Below are 19093 nucleotides of genomic sequence, written 5' to 3' on the forward strand. Positions count from 1 at the left end.
TTCTAATTATAGAAAATAAGACACAGAGAGAAGAACATTGATTTCTTCTTATAGAAGATTCAGAGCTGATTTAAATACACTAAATCTCAGGCAGAGCTGAAAATTGCTTTCAACAGAGAAGTGATGGGTTTAGAAAAAGGTTAGTTAATTGGTGACTTTATCTTATTATCTGTTATTGGTTTTCAAAGTAACAAAATCAATCTTGCAACAGATGTGTCTGACTTGTCCTGAACATTACATGCAAAAGATGAGCTCATAAAATCAATGAAGCATATTACCTCTAAGTCAGTACTTAAAGGAGAAAAAAAAATCCAATATATCCAGACTGAGAGTTAAGACATATTCAGATGAAACAATCTACCAGACAGAAGAGCCTTAGAACAAAAAGAAGAAATTTGACAGAATTCCCACTAATAAAAAACAACATTTGCCCCAGCTCCAAAGAAATGTACTCACTGCAAAAAGCATAGACAATATAAAGAAGTATAAACAAGAAAATTTAAAATAATAATCTCATACCCAGAGGTAGTCTCTGCTAATATTTTTGTTGTTACATTTCATATCTTTCTATAAATACACACAATATTCACAAAATTAGAATCAGAGAACACATTTTTTTCTAACATAAAAAAACTCCATAGTGCACTTTTCCCTCAACTCTCAGACTATTCTTGTAATATTAGATTTTCAATGGCTCTTTATATTAAACGTTTTACCATTATAATAACACTGTGATAAACAATCTTGTAAATCTATCTTTATCTGTGCTTATTATGCTAAATAACATTGAAAGAGAGAAAAATTCCCTATCTGCACTGGGAAATTTCTAGGGAGCAGCATTTTCTCATCTGTTCTTTTTATAGCACATTAACTAACTGTTTTATCAGTATCTGTCACTGATCACTCATCTATTTCTGATTACATTGGGCAAAAAAGAATAATTGAGTCAAAATTGATATGGTAAGTTGTAATAGCGTATTGTCTCATTTGGGGAAGATGGCATTACTGACTCAAAATTTACAAGAAGGGAACTCGAGTGTTTTTGGTGACATCTGATACCCTCTTACCCAGCAGCATAGTCCTGAGGTATGGCTGACTTTCTACATATGGACTGGTTCCAGAACTCAACCCAAGCAGGCAATCTGAGCTCCAAAGTCTGACCTGGCTGAGCTATTTAAACTATATTAATTACTCTGAAGGGATTCTGTGTCTCTGTTCTATAACAATCAACAATCATCATCATAAATGAATTATAATATTATTTAATTTATAAAAGTATAACAGCTCAGTACTTACAGTGTGCCAGGAATTGTATTAAAGCTCTCTACTGAGATGTCCCTCAATCCTCACAACAACACTATGTAGACAGCACAGCACCCAACACTGTTATTATTCCCATTAGCAGATGGGGACACAATTAAAGAACTTGCTCAACATCACACTGAGATAAGTGATAGAACCAGTGCCACATTGGTCCGACACCAAAGTCCAGCATCTTGAAATCACCAGCCTACACTGACTCAAAGGTTTTCTTCCTTCTAGTCTCAATATACAAATGACAATCAGAGGGTGAATGAGGCAGGACTCAGGCTGAATACCTGGGTTGTAAGGAACTACAGGGATAGCTGTGATAAATTTATCATACTTTACACATCAGAAAACCATGCCTCTGAGAGGTCAAGCTTCTTGCCCAAGGTCACAGAGCTGATTAGTGGCGAAAGTGGACCAGGACTCAGGGACTCTGACTCCCAGTCCAGGGCACTGCTTCCATACTCCACTACCTCTCTTACTGGTGTGGTTAGGATCTCAAGTGCTGTGAGCTCCCGGGGGCAGCTCCCCTGGAGTAGACGTAGAGTGGGGTCTTGGGACTCACAAGCCCAGCTCAGTTGCTGACTTGCTTCATGACCTTGGGTAAGTTCTAAACAACTATGTCACAGTGATGGTGGGGAAATTAAAACAAGGAAATGCATGTAAATGTTTACTACACATTCAACCCTCAATAGTCAGCCATCTTATCATCATGATGAATTCAACATTTGCAAGAGGAAGAATTCTGAGGCCTTTCATCTTAGAAGCTCAATACGGAGACTCAGTCATATTTCCAACCATTTCAGGCTATGGAAAATTTTACTTTGTTTTTATAACCTGCAACTTGCACCCTTTGGTGTGGTGCCCACCATAATAAAAATAAAATAGTTTTTAAGATTCCAAGTGTACCTCACTTACTCATATAAAAAGAAATGTCTGAATTATCTTGCCACAAACTGTACTAATGAATCCCCCAATTTCACAGAGATCCTGACCCCCCAAAACACCAAAAAAGGCTGTTCTTAACTCTGCAACTCTTCCCTCTATGAAAAGAATATGTGTGACATAATAAAAATAAATAAAATATAAATATATATTTGGTTTCTGCTCCCAGTTCCTGACATAGGACTCCTAAAACTCTAGAAGCATCCTTTTTTCTAATATTTGGTCCTAAATCCCTTGGGGTTTCCTGGGTGATAGGAGTGTCTTTTGTTCTAATGAGGTAACTCTTGGTGGCCTCCTGGATAGCTTCAAGATGAGGGCTGGGCACCAGACAGACCAAGCCATGATTACAAGCTTGGAACTTTAAGCCCTACCCACCATCCTCTGGGGATGGGAAAGGAACTGAAGACTGAGTTAATTAATCATGCTGAGGTGATGAAGACTCAATAAAAATTCCTAAACTATGGGGTACACAGAACTTCTGGGTGGATGAACACAAGGAGGTGCTGGGAAGGTGGTCACCAGAGAGGGTATGGAACCTCAGGACTTCCTTTCCCACATGTTGCTCTATGCACCTCTTCATAGAGGTTCATAGGCTGTTCATTTGCATCCTTTATCATAACCGGTAAGTAAGTAAAGTGTTTCCCTGAGTTTTGTGAGCCCATCAGAGCAAATGATTGAACCTCAGAAGAGAGTCATGAGGACCCCCAGTTTGTAGGCAATTTGATCAGAAATACCAAAAGCCCAGGACTTGTGATTGGTGTCTGAAGTGGGAGCAGTCCTGTGGCACTAAGCCCTGGTGTCTGATGCTAGCTCCGGATAGAAAATGTCAGAACTGTGTTATAAGACACCCAGTTGGTATCAGGAGAGATGGAGAATAGATTGTTGGTATGGAAAAACCTCACACATTTGATGTCAGAAGTGTTGTGAGTGTAGAGGAAACAGTTTTTTTCTGTTAATATTCACATCCCTTCCAGTTTGGCACTATCATCACACCCCATCAAGATATCAGAACAGTCTCAGAGTTAAATTCTTTCATGCTAAAACATTGCTGAGCTATTTATGGCCATTCCTTTTTTAAACTGAGATATAATTCACAATCCATAACATTTATTTTCTAGGCTGGGCACAGTAGCTCACATGCATAATCCCAGCATTTTGAGAGGCTGAGGTTGAAGAATCACCTGAGCCCAGGAGTTTGAGGCTGCAGTGAGCTATGATTGTGCCACTGTACTCCAGCCTGGGCGACAGAATGAGACCCTGTCTCATTTTTTTAAACTTTCTAAAATGTATAAAGTATACAATTTGTGTTCACTTTAGCTGCATATATACTAACATTGGAATAATACAGAGAAGATTAGCATGGCCCCTGTGCAAGGATGACATATAAATTTGTGAAGCATTCTGTATTTTTAAAAAAACAAGAACAAAAAATAAAGCATACAACTCAGTGGTTTTAGTATATTTACAGAGTTATGTAACCATCACCATAATCAATTTTAGAACATGTACATCACCTCCCAAACATGTAACCCTGTACATGGTGGCCATCACTCCACTCCCCCAGTCCCTCTCACATAGGCTCTGATAACTGTGAGTCTACCTCTGTCCCTAAGGGATTTGCCCATGCTGGACATTTCATATAATGGGATCATAGAATATATGGACTTTTCTCTCTGGCTTCTTTCACTTAGCATAATGATTTCAAGGTTTATCAGTGTTGTAACATGAATGGATATTTCATTTCTTTTTTTACAACTGAATAATATTCCATTGTATGTGTATACCACATTTTGTTTATTCATCAGTTAATGGACATCTGGTTTGTTTACATTTTTTGGCTCTTATGAATGATGCCATTATGAGTATTTGGATAAAATTTTTTTTAATCCAAAAATAATTTTTGTTTGAATGTATGTTTTCACTTCTCTTGGGTATATACCTAGTGGTGGATTGTTGACTCATATGGTAACTCCAAGGTTTAGCGTTTGGAGGACGTTCCAGTTGTTTCCTACAGGGGTTGTACCAATTTAAGTTCCTACCAGCAATGCTTAGGGCTTCAATTTCCCACATCCTTGTCAACACTAGTTTTCCTTCCTTCTTTCTTTCTTTTTTTTTTTTCCCAATTATCAGTCTTAGTGGGTGAAGTGGTACCTTATAGTTTTATATATATATATACATATATATATGTATATATATATTTAAAATAGAGACAGGAGTCTTGCGACGTTGACTAGGCTGGGCTTGAACTCCTGGCCTCAAGCAATCTTCCCACCTTGGCCTCCCAAAGTGTTGGGATTACAGGCATGAGTCACCATGCCCATCCTGCACCTTATGGTTTTGATGTGAATATTCCTAATGATGTTGAGCATCTTTTCATGTGCTTACTGGCCATTTGTATGTTTTCTTTAGAGAAATGCCATTTTTGAATTGTGTTGTTGGGTTTTCTGTTGTTGAATTTTAGTTCTCTATATATTCTGGTTATTAATCTCTTATTATATATGTGATTTGCAAATATTTTCTCCTATTCTATAGGTTGCCTTTTTACTCTATTGATAGTGTCCTTTGATGCAAAAAAGTGTTTAATTCCAATTTATCTTTTTTTTTCTTGCCTGTACCTTTGGTATCATATCCAAGAAATCATTGCCAGACCCAGTGATGTGAAGCTTTTCCTCTACATTTTCTATGAGTTTTAGAGTTTTAGGTCTTCTGTGTAGGTCTTTGATCCATTTTGAGTTAGCTTTTATACATGGTGCAAGGTAAGGGTCCAACTTCATTCTTTGGCTTGTGAATATCCAGTTTCTCCAACACTGTTGCTTCCCCATTGCCTTGGCATCCTTGTTGAAAATTATTTGATCATATATGTGAGGGTTTATTTTGGGGCTCTGTATTCTATCCCATTGGTCTTTATGTCTGTCTTCATGCCTGTATCACAACATTTTGGTTACTATAGCTCTGTAGTAAGTTTTGAAATCAGAAATCTTTTAAAAAATTATTTTGGCTATTCTGGGTTCCCTATTAATTTCTGCAAAAAAAAAAAAAGACAGCTTGAATTCTATAGAGATTGTACTTAATCTACTGATTGCTTTGCAAAAATATTGCCATTTGAACAATGCTAAGTCTTCCATTTCATGAATACAGGATGTCTTTCCATTCGTTTAGGTCTTTAACAATTTCAACAATATTTTGTAGTTTTCAATACATAAGTCTTGCATGTTGTTAAATTTATTCCTAAGCATTTGCTTCATTTTCATACTACTATAAATGGAATTTTTTATTGATTTCATTTTTGGATTGTTAATGGTTGGTTATAGAAATACAACAGATCTTGTACACTACAACCTTGCTGAACTCATCTATTAATTCTAATAGTGTTTTAGTGGATTCCTTAGGATTTTCTAGATATGAGTACATCATCTGATAATAGAAATGGTTTTATCTCTTCTTTTCCTATCTGGATACCTTTTATTTATTTTTCTTGCCTAATTGCTCTGGCTAGAACTGACAGTACATCTTTGTTTGGTTCTTGATCTTAAGTGGAAAGTTTTTAGTCTTTCACCAGTAGGTGTGATGTTAGCTGTGGGTTTGCATAGATGCACTTTATCAGGTTGGGGAAGTTCCTTTCTATTTCTATTTTGTTGAGTATTTTTTTCATAAAAGGATGTTGGATTTTGTGAAATGCTTTTTCAAGTCTACTGAGAAGGTCGTGAGGTTTTTGGTCCATTGTTCTATTAATATGATACATTGATTGATTTTCATGTTTAACTCTACATTAATTTTTACTTGAATATATTACATGTTTAAGTATAGTCTAACTGAGAAAAGCTTTGTACAGGACCACAGACATTTTCTGTCTATTTGCAATTCTGGCTCTAACTTGGACCTGTATTTTGGACAAGAACAGATGGTAAACTGCAACATGACTGTAACCATGACTTCAAATCATAAACAATCTGGTATTTTTAAAAATTATGTATCTTTTAAAAAAAGAAATATATATATATTTTAAAAGTAATGTTGAACATGCAAGTTTTATTGTTGTTTGTTATTAAAATCACATTTTCAACCTTTGACGATACGAGTTTCAATTAAAATAGTTCTACTACTTAAAACCAGTGCATGCGATTTCTGATTTTGAACATACTGTTGCAGAAATAACCTGTACCCTTTGGGTAGGTCAAAGTCACTTAACGTAATGAGAAAAACACATATGGACTTGCAACTTTTTCCCCTATAAAAGGCAGCAGTAATAATGGTACTGATGAAATTACTTGCTAACATTTACAGAATGTGCTGCTTAGCTATCTAAGCACATTACTTGAAAAATTTTATCTAAGTATCTTGTTTAGTTCTATCAGCAACTCTGTGGCTGATGTGCAATTAGTACTCCATTTTATAGATGAGGAATCTCAGAGATGTTAAGTAATTTGTCCAAATATTCAAAGGTAGTTAACTAGTGAAGCCCAAATTCTGAATCACAGGCAGGGGACTCCAAAGCCCAGGCTTTTAACCATTTGTTGTAATTTGGTTTTAGTTTAAAAGAGTTTAATTTATGAGGGAACTCATAATTGTTTATTTCCCCTTTTCAACTGAAATGGGACCAAAACCTAGAAGGTCATAGATTTGCAGTGTTCCACTTGTTGGCCAAATGGTATTACAGATTTAGCACTCATTGAGTGGATTCAATGAGTGCTAATGTGGATTCCACCTATGCAATATATTTAATCTAGCAATAAACAAGGTTGTAAAGGAACTGTTTTATATTTATGCATTTAATAATTTTTTAGCTATGTTTGATGATTTAAGTAGAAAATCTTTATTGACAAAGTCAAACCCACTTTAGTTTTATTTTTAATATATTTTTGTTTTTTTGACATCATAATGACTTTTAAATTTTTTCTTTTAAATTATAGATTCAGGAGGTACATGTGCATGTTTGTTACATGGGTGTATTGTGTAAGGCTGGTGTTTAAGCTTCCAGTGAATCCATCACCCAAATAGTGAGCATAGTACCCAATAGGTAGCTTTTCAACCCTTGCCCCCTTACTCCCTCCTACCTTTTGGAGTTCCCCATTCATTGTTGCCATCTTTATGACCATGTATACCCATTGTTTAGCTTCTGCTTATAAGTTAGAACATGCAATATTTGTTTTCTGTTTCTAATTTAGTTCACTTATGATAATGGCCTCCAGCTGCCTCCATGTGGCTGCAAAGGACATGATTTTGTTTGTTTTTATGGCTGCATATATTCTATGGTGTATGGGTATCACATTTTCTTTATCCAATCAACTGCTGATGGACACTTAGGTTGATTCCATGTCTTTGCTATTGTGAATAGTGCTGCAATAAACTTATGAGTGCAAGAGTCTTAGATAAAACAATTTCTTTTCCTTAAGTAGGTATCTAGTAGTGGGTTTGCTGAATCCAATGGTGATTTTATTTTCAGTTCTTTGAGAAATTGCCACATGGTTTTTCATAGGGGTTGAACTAATTTACATTCCCACCAACAGTGTATAAGTATTCCTTTTTCTCTGCGTTCTTGCTACATGTTATTTTTTTGACTTTCCAATAATAGCCATTCTGACTGGTGTGAGATGGTGCCTCATTGTGGTTTTAATTTGCATTTCTCTGATGAATAGTGATGTTGAGCATTCTTTCACATGTTTGTGGGCCTCTCCTATGTCTTCTTTAGAGAAGTGTCTGTTCATGTTCTTTACTCAGTTTTTTCTCATTGATTTGTTTAAGCTCCTTATAGATTCTGGATATTAGTCCTTTGTCAGATGCATAGCTTGCAAGTATTTTCTCCCATTCTGTAGATTGTCTGTTTACTCTGTTGATTGTTACTTTAGCTGTGCAGAAGCTCTTTAGTTTATTTAAGTCCAATTTGTCTATTTTTGTTTTGTTGCATTTGCTTTTGAGGACTTAGTCATAAATTTTTTGCCTAGGCCAACATCCAGAGGGTTTTTCCTAGGTTTTCTTCTAGGACTTTTATAGTTTGAGGTTTCACATTTAAGTTTTTAATCCATCTTGAGTTAATTTTTGTATATGGTGAGAGGTAAGGGGTCCAGTTCCATTCTTCATATGGCTAGCCAATCAAACCCACTTCTAATAGGAAAAAAAGGGACTATGCCAAAGTGTCTAGAGATCCGTTTTGGGACATTATGACGAGGTGCATTAAAATTGCCACAGAGTTGGTTTTGTGGAGGGGGCTTGGGAAACTACAACTTTAAGCCCATGGACCTTCTTTGAGTCTTGGCTCAGGACACTACATTATTGTGGCTTTCTTCTTAACTCTCTAGCTATGGTGCTCATTTCTGGCCCTCTTGCAGCCTTTTGGCCTGAACTTACAGTTCTCAGTCCTTTGCATACCCCTCTCTCCTAAGAAAGCTCACCTAAAGCTGCAACCATCACAGTTGAACAGATGGGCTTATAAATGTGTGACTCCGGTTTTGACCTCTAGCCCCAATAAAATCCTAATGCTTCAGCTGGCAGCCTACTTGAATGTCCCAGCATCTCAAAGTCGAGATATCCAAACTGGATCTAACTTTTCATGTTCTTTTTATAGCACAACCTTCATTTCCCCAGGTCCAAAATCTTGGAGGCATTTGTTATTCTTCCATGTCTTGAGCTAAGTTTGTGTCCATTTGCCCACCAGTTGTCTTGATAATTGGTCCCTTCATGTATATTCCCATTGCTTTCCCTTGACTTCCACCCAAGTGATTATTTGCAACAAGCTCCTGATTGTCCTATACTGTGAAAGACCAAGGAGAGTCCTTATGGAACCCACTTTAGGCCAAAGTCTAGGGGATTAAATAGGCTGTTTGGCTTTGTGAGAGATGATGTCCATGATGGCAGTGGGAGGTGGGAGGATGGAGGCCAGCCCAGTGAGACGTGTAAAGAAAATGCACATGAGTTATACAGGTCTGGGAGAGACCTCACATTTCCTTCCTGAGGTCAGTTTCTTTCTGATTTGGTATAAAACAGTTATAGGACATGGAAGAATAGTTGTTGGCCTCTCTCTGGAGAGCCTGAGCAGTATAGACAAAGGAGGTGTTGGCCCTCACAGCCTGCCATGGACAGCTCAGACTGCCAGAACCTGGTATCTATGAACTCCCATGGACTGCTGCCAGCTCTCACTACAAATCAGGGCTGCAGGCCTCAGAGTTCTGGGCACCTCCATTCACTGCAGATGCTTCCTCCAACCAGAGGTCTCCTCAGGGCTCCATATCATATAAAGGAGAATGCTCAGAAGCATGGGCCCTGCAGTGGGATGTACTCAAGTCAGATCCTTGCTTAGATACTCCCTAGATGCTTAACTCTCTAATTAATCACTCCAAACAGCAGGCTGTCTGGTCAACCTCCTGTGAACTCCCAGCTACAAGGACTACAAAACACCACTGAAGACAGGAGATGATACAGCAGATTATCAATTTCCCTCTACTCTTCCCAGATGAGATAGCGGAAATCAATTTCTCTACACTCCTCACAGGTGTCCTATGTGGCTGGAACAAATATTTTGGTGCACCTCTGAGGCTGAAAATGGATTGGGATCACTAAGTCCCTACATCGTCTTCAAATGGCCTGCTAAAAAACAAGGGAACCTACTAAGCCTAACCATAGGGCCTTGGGTTTGAGGACTGAGGCAGGCACATTTGGGGTTCTGGACATCAAAGGTCTGAAGTTACCAGCTATCTTCTATTTCCTCAGTCTCCATCTTAAATAATTGAAATTTGTAGGGGCATTAACTTAGCCTTTAAGTCTCAATTTTCCCATTTTGAAATGGGGATCATAATTCTACCTCGCCAGGTTGTTTTGAGAAGTACAGGACACATGCATACAACACTCAGCACAGCGGCAGGGCTATAATGGAAGGTCAGCGTGTTTCCACATGACCTCCATGTAGGTTGTCATATACACTGGGAGTGTGTTAACATCTACTTGTTTATAAGCACACAAGAGTTGGCAACAGGGGGAAATAGGTCATTTATACACATAAGACATGTGGCTCATTCACTCCATTGGAGTCCTAATTACTCACTGGCCAGTTATTTCTTTCAGGGCAATTTCCTTTTTGTCTACAGTTACAGATATAAATATAAAAAATACAAGAAGGTATTACTTTGAGAAAGCTGGTGAATTATATCAAATTACTCTGTAATCCCTTCACCTGAAGGGACCCGACTGCCCAGCCCCTGCTGTCTCTAAAGGAACTATCATCAACCAGAACTTCCTTCTGATCACTCTGAGTGTGTTTTATCATTGTTGAATACAGACCCTGGGAGCCAAAAAGAATCTTCAAACATTTTCTCAGTGGATGGGGACTGGGGGATTTTAAAGTTGATTTTGAAACTGAATGAGACCAGGGACTCAAAGAAGGCAGAAGAGAAAAGATTAAGGTTGTACAGCCAGAACTAAAACCCAGGTTTTCACCTGGGAATTTTATTAAAAAAAAAAAATGCAGTTTCTGACTCGAAGTCTCAGGTGAGGCTTGAGATTCTGCTGGTTCTGGGACCACACTTTCAGTTGCATGAGGGTTGATGCTGGTAAAGCACTTGGAACACTTTATGACATGTACTGCCTGATTCAATAAAAGGCAGTTACTATTGCTGTTGTTTTTATTGCAGCGACTGAGCTGCATGTAGCTCTCAGAAATTGAGAAATGGCATTTGGGTTTAAAAGTCAGTTTTCTGTGAACTTGATTGGCTTAGATCAGTCAAGGCTCAAAGACTGATTGAAGAAGCCTGGGTAAACTGACCACATCAAACTTTTTTTTTTTTTTTTTGAGACGGAGTCTCCCTCTATCACCAAGCTGGAGTGCAGCAGTGTGATCTTGGCTCATTGCAACCTCCACTTCCCAGGTTAATGCGATTCCCCTGCCTCAGCCTCCCAAGTAGCTGGGACTACATGTATGCACCACCGTGTCTGGCTAATTTTTTGTATTTTAGTAAAGACAGGGTTTCACCATGTTGGCCAGGATGGTCTCGATCTCCTGACCTTGTGATCCACCTGCCTTGGCCTCCCAAAGGGCTAGGATTACAGGCATGAGCCACTGCGCCCAGCCCACACCAAGCTTTTGAAGCCACCTTCTGGGCTGAGAATGAGACCTCAAGGTAGAGTGGAATGAATAGGGTCAAGGGGATTAGAGACCTGGGGCCCTGTCTGAAAGGTTAGAAGGTTCTGGAATAGACATGGCAGCCATGGCAGCCATGGCAGCCAACTCTTCTCAGACAACTGGTTTAATCTCTCCAAGTCCATACATTCAGGGCAGAAGCAAGGAAGAGAATGAGAACTGGACGTCCTACAAGTGGAATCCATTGGCAAGGCTGATCTGTGACCCACTTTTGATAAATGAGGTATGACGTCTATACTTTGCTGAACATATCGTTTCTGTGTTTCTGTGTATCTGTATATCCTTTCCTTCCTTTCCCCTTTCCTTCTCCTTCATATATTCCCTTTTCCTACCCTCTCTTCCTTCCATCCTTTCTCTCTTTTCCTTGGAAAGGAAAATTTTACATTAAAAAAATTCCAGGCCAAGCGCAGTGGTTCATGCCTGTAATCCCAGCACCTTGGGAGGCCGAGGTGGGCGGCTCACCTGAGGTTGGGAGTTCGAGACCAGCCTGACCAACATGGAGAAACCCTGCCTCTATCAAAAATACAAAATTAGCCGAGAGTGGTGGTGCATGCCTGTAATCCCAGCTACTTGGGAGGCTGAGGCAGGAGAATCGCTTGAACCGGGAGGCAGAGGTTGCGGTCGGCCAAGAGTACACCATTGCACTCCAGCCTAGGCAACAGGAGTGTCTCAAAAAAAAAAAAAAAAATTCCAACTTTCTCATGGCTGAGCTAGAGAAGGAGAAAAGGAATTTATTTGCCTGTGCATGATCCAACTGAGCTGGGGAGGAAGACCAGAGAGACCCTCATCCAGGTGAAAACTGATTGTGGCTGAAATACCTTGGAATAGTGATAAGGGCCAGGTGTGAGTGGAAGAAATGAACCTGGAAGCCAAGAGCTGAGAGTAGCTGCTTTCTTGGATCCCTATCCTCCCAAGATTTGCCCTGATCTAGGGCCAAATGCTCCCGCAGACCAGGGCACTCATTCCAGCTCCATTTCTCAAAGCCCCCTGCATATTCCCCTCTCCTGCCAAACCTGACCCCTCCAGCACCCATCCTGAGACACATCCTGCAGCTAAGCCTTTGTTTTGCCATTTCTGAGTACATTCTTTTCTCTATATCCACCTTTATTAGACAGTGTTCTAATCACTTTATATTCATTAATTCCCTTTTTTATCCCATTATAATTACCTGAGGCAAGTGTTTGCACTGTCCTATTTTACAGGTAAAATGATGAAACTTAGAAGAGAGGAGTTAAGTAACTTGCCCCAGATCATGCAGTTTCTATGTGGTTGATCTGGGACTTAGGTCTATCTGTCATCAAACTCCACATTCTTAATCACCAGTCTCTGCCTTTTGTGTATCATGCTGCAATGCAACCACTATTTCACATGTCTGTCTCTCTGTTAAGCAAAATCAACTCCTAGAATTCAGAACAGTGCTTCTTTTCATTGTTTTCATCCCTAGCTAGAACAGGGGTGGCAGGCATTCTGAAAATGTTTCCTATATTATGCTACATTTTATTATATTTCCTACAGGTAGATTAAAGGCAAGGTAAGAGCTCCATAATAGTTCAGATCATGTTTCTGTGAGCTCTGGATCTGTGACCATCTAGAACTTGGTTCTTAGCTGCTCTATGCTTTGGTTTCCCATCTCTATGCCCATCTCCATCTTTAACAGATTGTGAATATCAGGGAATCAGGGTATTTCATTCTTCTTCAATCCAGCCCCCTCTGCTGTCACCATATAGTGCCTAGCATAGTATCCATCCCACAGCAGACACTCAGTTGACAATTTATTGGATGAATGAACATTCATAATTCTCTAATCTGCCTCCCTAATGTTCATTTTTTTTTTTTTGAGACGAGGTCTCCCTCTGTCGCCCAGGCTGGAGTGCAGTGGCACTATCTTGGCTTGCAATCTCTGCCTCCTGGGTTCAAGCGATTCTTCTGCCTCAGCCTTCCTAGTAGCTGGGATTACAGGTGCCCACCACCATGCCCAGCTAATTTTTGTAGTTTTAGTAGAGACAGGGTTTTGCCATGTTGGCCAGGCTGGTCTCACATTCCTGACCTCGGGTAATCCACCTGCCTCGGCCTCCCAAAGCCTTGGGATTACAGGTGTGAGCCACCACACCCGGCCTTACCTCCCCAGCTTTAAAGAAAACTGGGATAGAGTCTGAAAATGATGTCACTTAACTGTTGGGGGAGAGAGACACAAGGTTACTCTACTTTATGTGTACAGAAAACTAAACGATGAGGCTGGAAAGAGTGATAAACGATAATTGAAAATACAAACAAGGCTGGGAACTTACCAAGACCCATCCATGGAAAATGTGAATGCTATCTGGAAACTTTCCAGCCCAGTTCCTGGATCTTTTGTGACAAAGGTCCAACTTGCGCTTTAATATCTCATTAGCAGAGAAAATATAGTACGGTATACGTTACAAGTTGCCACTGAGGTGTCAAGACATTTGAAAAAAGAACAAAGGAAAGCACAGATAAAGCCTCATCAGACTTGAGCTAGGCAGCAGAAACAAGACATTAACCCACTTGAAGACCCTTGAGGCCTCCAGCCTTTCCCCTTGGATAAGTCTGAAAGGCGTCCAGTGAGTTCCAATTTGGGCAGGGGTTTGTTTATCCTGCTTGGTTCAAGTCAGGGCTACGGATCCCTAATGGTTTTCATGTCCCTAAAGGTTTTCCACATTTGGGCAAGATCTATGCTTTATGTAGCCTGGAGAAGGCCTTGCTCCCAGCTGCTTTGGCTGTGCTGACTGCGCCAAGAGCACTCAAATGCACTGACTCAGGGGAGGAGTTTAGCAGCATGGACCCCTTGGCACGACAGGGGAGATTTTTTACAATGGTGCCGTGTCATAGTAAAAATGCCTTCATTCTTAACTGACTCTAATTTTTATTACATTTCATTTTTCTCCCGGTGATGCTAAATTTTCAAGACTAGTCCCTTTACTGTAACAAGTGTCTCGTGCCAAAGAAAACTAAGTGGGCCCATGCTGGCTTCTGGCCCTTTGTTCTGATTGTACTCAATTTCTAATCCAGGAAAAAGCATTCAGGTTTGTAATCACCACTCTCCTTCCTACAGAGAGTGCCTCCAGGCTATTGATCCTAATGTGCCACTGGTTCAAAATTCAACCTGCTTAAAGGCCTGCAATGGCTCTCTAATGCTTTATGTCCAAATTTTCACCTCATTCTCCAAATTGTAAGCACAGCTATCAAATGAACCTTACCTCTCACTATGTCCACTGCACTATTTCTTCATTGTCTCACAGTTGCTGCACACATTCTCACCCTGGCACTATCTCACTCGCTATCCCTGCCTGGAATGCTTCCTATATCTCCCAGGAAGAACCCAATCAGAAAGTTGTTCACAAATGACCTGCCTGTGTTTACAGCCCTTCTCTCCTTTGTCCCAACTCCCAGTTCAGCCTCCTAAATCCTTGAACTGAAGTGCCCCATAGCATGTGTGAATCTCAGAATACAGTTCCAGGGTCCAAAATGGAGATGCCTGTAGGACCAAGCAGGTAAAGAAAATGAGGCTAGAGCTGAGCGGGACACCACCTGGAGGTGGTGCCAGGTGTGTGGTAAAGCGCTGGTGTGTCTCATCTTGTGGGAGTTAGCATGAGTCAGGGTCAGCCGCTGGGCCAAGGGAGAATAGTGGCCCAGGGTTGCCAGAGAAGCCAGAACATTTTAAAGCAACATTCCCAATTTTTAAAGTACTACAGCTGTCAAAGAAAAACACACATGGCTTGGATTTGGCCCATGAGGAAGGAATTTGTGTTCCTGTGGTATAAGTAAAACACTGCTATGACTCACAGTCCTCAGAGTTGGCATGGGGTGGCAGGGGGTAGGGGGAGCATTAGAAGTCCACCTGGGCCTGGAGGAGACAGGTCTTCAAGTCCCCTTTGTAGTCTAGACAACAAGCTTCCTTCTAAGTCCAACTTCTTGAAATACAGTTCCCAGAAAGAGAGAGAGCTGGGTTACTAGCCATTATTCCTTTTCCCAACTCCTCAAAACAATTAAAGAGCATTTTAGCTAACACCATCTTGGTCTTTATTTCAGAATAACCATTTATTTTTAGGTTCAAGATCCATGAACATTTCAAATATAAATATTTTAATTTGAGGTACAATGAGGGCTGGAAAGGGTGGTCCCTGTGGGGGCATCTCCCATTTATTTTGATGAAATCATCCTTTTGAAATGTAAATCTTATTGTGTCACTACTTCTGCTTAAAACCCTCTGATGGCTTCCCATTGCTCCTAGAGCCCTTAATAAGAGCTTGTGTTATCTGGCAGTTTGTTTTGCCTCTCTCTATTTTTCATAGGCAAAAAATATGAGGCTTAAAGGAGATACTACTTTAAAAACACTTGTCACAGTGCCCAGCTCACAGTGAGTGCCCTCAGACTTCAAACTTGCCATACACCCTGCTGCCACTGGGCCTTTGCACATATCATAGCTTCTGCCCAGACACTCTTCCAGCCCCTCTTCTCTTAGTTACCATTGATTTGACCAGTTCTCTGCTGGGTCCAATCAATGGCTTCTTTTGCAGAGTGAAATATGTTTACTTGGTCCATCAGCTAATAGGAGCTGCTGCTTTTCCCATTTGATTGACTGTGCTATGAATATGCAGTTATCAGTGGGAGGATTCCCAACTACCCTCATAGGTGTCTATATCAAAGAATGGAAGGATACCATTTCCTCAGATATCCTCAAAATCACTGGAGGTCTCTAGGGCAAGGGAGCAGCAGGTAGGTGGGAAAATGATCAATTTTGTATTCAAATGAACCTGCATTCAGATCTAAGGTTTCACGTTATACTCAATGTATGCACACACACACACACACACACACCCCTACACCTAGTATTAGTATAAGTCAGTACACAGGATCCCTGTGCGGGAGACAATGCTGGAGTGTTTCCTAGTAGTTAAGAACATGTCTTTGGGAATCAGAGGCTTGGGATCTAATATTGGCTTTGATTCTTCAAGCTGGCTAATTCTAGTTAAGGATTTTGGTTCTAAATTTGGTAGTCTATCAGCCCAGATCTTGTGAGTTGCTAGGGTCTCTGAAACTTCTTGTGTTCTCTATTCCCCTCCATGTTCCCAGATCATCCACAACAACATCTATTTGAAATGGATTTTAGATGAGTCTGCTTATTGATGCCAAAATGTGACTCTGAGTATAAACAGGGGCAAAATACTCGCTTCTGTTGCACAAGGTATTTCTGGTGACTGTAAAATTCAAAGGTAGATCCTTAGTGGTGTTTGAGCATACATTTGTTTAAGGAATCACTTGTGGCATTGACATTATAGAAAATATTTTTTAAATAAAGTTTGTTGTCACAATGAAATATGAACTTAAAAAGACAAAATACCACATATATATTACCAGTTGACACAACATTTTAGACTCCTGATGATAGACAATATCTGTAATTAGAATTCAATTTACTAAAATCTAAACATCCTTAAAATATATTTTTATTATTTTAACTGTACTACTAATTTATTCAGTGTTTCTTGGTTTGAAGATTCAATTCCAGTAGAAGTCTAAGTTATGACTCAGACTATGATGAGATCTTTTTTATCCTCTTAAATATTTGCTACTGACCCACATGTATTATAAACAGATTATAAGCATGTTCATTATGTTCTATAAATGTTCCCAAGAGCAAGAATTTTCATAGCTCATTAAAAAGGGGTTTATTCTTTAAAAACAAAAAACAATTTAGAAACACTCAAAAGTATTAGTGTCATGTACTGAAAAAAATCTCCTTTAATTTTATTGTAATGATTCAGTCATCTTCATTAAAATGTACAAAGTTTAACTGGAACACGGAATTTTGTCCCAATCATGATTTTTAGACAAGGCACCCAATATCAGGAGTAAATGCCTGGCATCTTTCTACTCTGGAGGGATTAAAATAGAGATGATATCAGCGAAGAATTAAATAAAAACAATAGAAGTTTCATCATATAGGCTCAGGGCTTGTTTTCTCTGGTTAAATACCTGTTTACATTTCTCCAGGCACTTAAGTGATTGTAGAAACCTCAGATGTCACTCAGGATGGTACAGGGACTTCCCTCTAGGACCCTATATCCTGTGCTTATTTCAATTATAACATTTACACTATCTTAAAATTTGCATGTTTATTTGTCCATTTCCTCCTTTAGTGTGTAAATCCCTTGAAAGTATAGACTGTATTTTGTTTGCTGTTATATCCTTAGCATATAGTAGATGTTCAACAAATATTGGTCAAATGATTGAATGAATCAGTAGCCTAATGCATGGGAACTAAGGACAATCTCACTAAAAGAGTTACACAGGTGTGGCCTCCAGCCACTAGATACCTCCTCTCAGGTGCCCCAGGAGTTGCTAGTGCTCTAGGGCCACAGCCAGGAAAACCTGGAGGGTACTTTTTCTTTGCTTGTACATCTACAACTGAGCTAACAGCAGAGTCTTTGAATTAAGAACAGTGGAAGGCTGGCATTTCAAGGTGCTATAAAAAAGAGAGGTGGCAATCCTCATTACTACCATCATCATCCCCAGCATGACCATCATCATCATAAGACTGGTTGAACATATATTAGGTACCAGATACCATGCCAAGCTCTTTTTATTTTTAATTTTTAAATTTTTTGTAGAGAGAGAGAGTCTCATTCCATCACCCAGGCTGGACAGAGTGCAGTGGCAGGATCATAGCACACCACAGCTTCAGATTCCTGGGCTAGAGCCTCAGCATTCTGAGTAGCTGGGACCACAGGCACACACCACCACATCTGGCTTTTTATTTTTTTTATTTTTTATTTTTATTTTTAGAGACAGCATCTCGCCATGTTGCCCAGACTGGTCATGAACTCCTAGCCTAAAGTGATCTTTTTGCTTTTGCCTCCCAGAGTGCGGGGATTATAGGCCTGAGCCACCTGGCCAAAGTTCTTTGTATACATTATCACACTTATTCCTCAAAACAACTCTAAGAATTTGTTGCTTTTATTCCTATTTTGCAGATGCAGAAAGTGAAGGCTAAAAGTACTGTCACCTATTCAAGATGACACAGTGTTGAAGTCAAGACTCAAACCCAAAACACAATGAAGCTCACATTCAAAGGCCTCCCTTGGAGGTAACCACTTCTGCAGAGTCTGCATCTGTTCTCTGGCATTTTTAAGAACTAGTTTTTACTTAAATATTCAGTAAGTTTTGGAGGGAAGCCTTGGAATCTAATGGTTGTTTTTCTGAATACAGTGTTTCAAATAACTATTCTGTAAATGAATTTCTGCAATATGGTCCATTCAGAGTTTCTGTAATCAGGACTTGACATTTTCATAACCAGATCAGATAGGTAAACCCCAAGTGCCTGTGTGGTGTTGCTATCCTCACCAGTCATCTTTCTGAATTCATTGATTAGGATTTAACCAGCTTTTAACTACCCAGTCTTCCTTCCTTCCTTCTCCTCCCTCCCTCCCTCCCTCCCTCCTATCTTCTTCCCTCCCTCCCTCCTTCCCTTCCTTTCTCCTTCCCTTTGCCTTCCCTTAGCCTTCCCTTCTCCTTCTCTCCCTCTCCCTCTCTTTCTCTTTTTGGTGTCAAAACTTTACGGAGAATTAAGCCATAATTTTTTCCTTTCATAAACTAGTTTCTTGGAGCAAAATTAGGGCATATAAGAGAACTGAATGGAATCAGTCTCCTAGCTCAAAATGGGTGTATTCATACCTGGGAATGGAGTGCCAT

The 19093-nt window shown here is 39.8% G+C and overlaps 1 protein-coding gene and 1 non-coding gene across 6 annotated transcripts in view; one reads left to right on the forward strand and one right to left on the reverse strand.

Moving 5' to 3' along the window:
• PLCE1 (phospholipase C epsilon 1) overlaps positions 1-19093 on the reverse strand; it is a 341927-nt gene that overhangs the window by 162694 nt on the left and 160140 nt on the right. The gene's annotated exons all lie outside the window — the stretch shown is intronic.
• Positions 3560-3664, forward strand: LOC135274036 (U6 spliceosomal RNA). The gene has a single exon (XR_010341853.1). It is a non-coding gene; the product is annotated as a U6 spliceosomal RNA (small nuclear RNA).

Source organism: Aotus nancymaae, unplaced genomic scaffold (genome assembly GCF_030222135.1).
Source record: "Aotus nancymaae isolate 86718 unplaced genomic scaffold, 86718_ANA_hifiasm-v0.15.2.pri h1tg000010l, whole genome shotgun sequence".
NCBI classification, from domain to species: Eukaryota; Metazoa; Chordata; class Mammalia; order Primates; family Aotidae; genus Aotus; species Aotus nancymaae.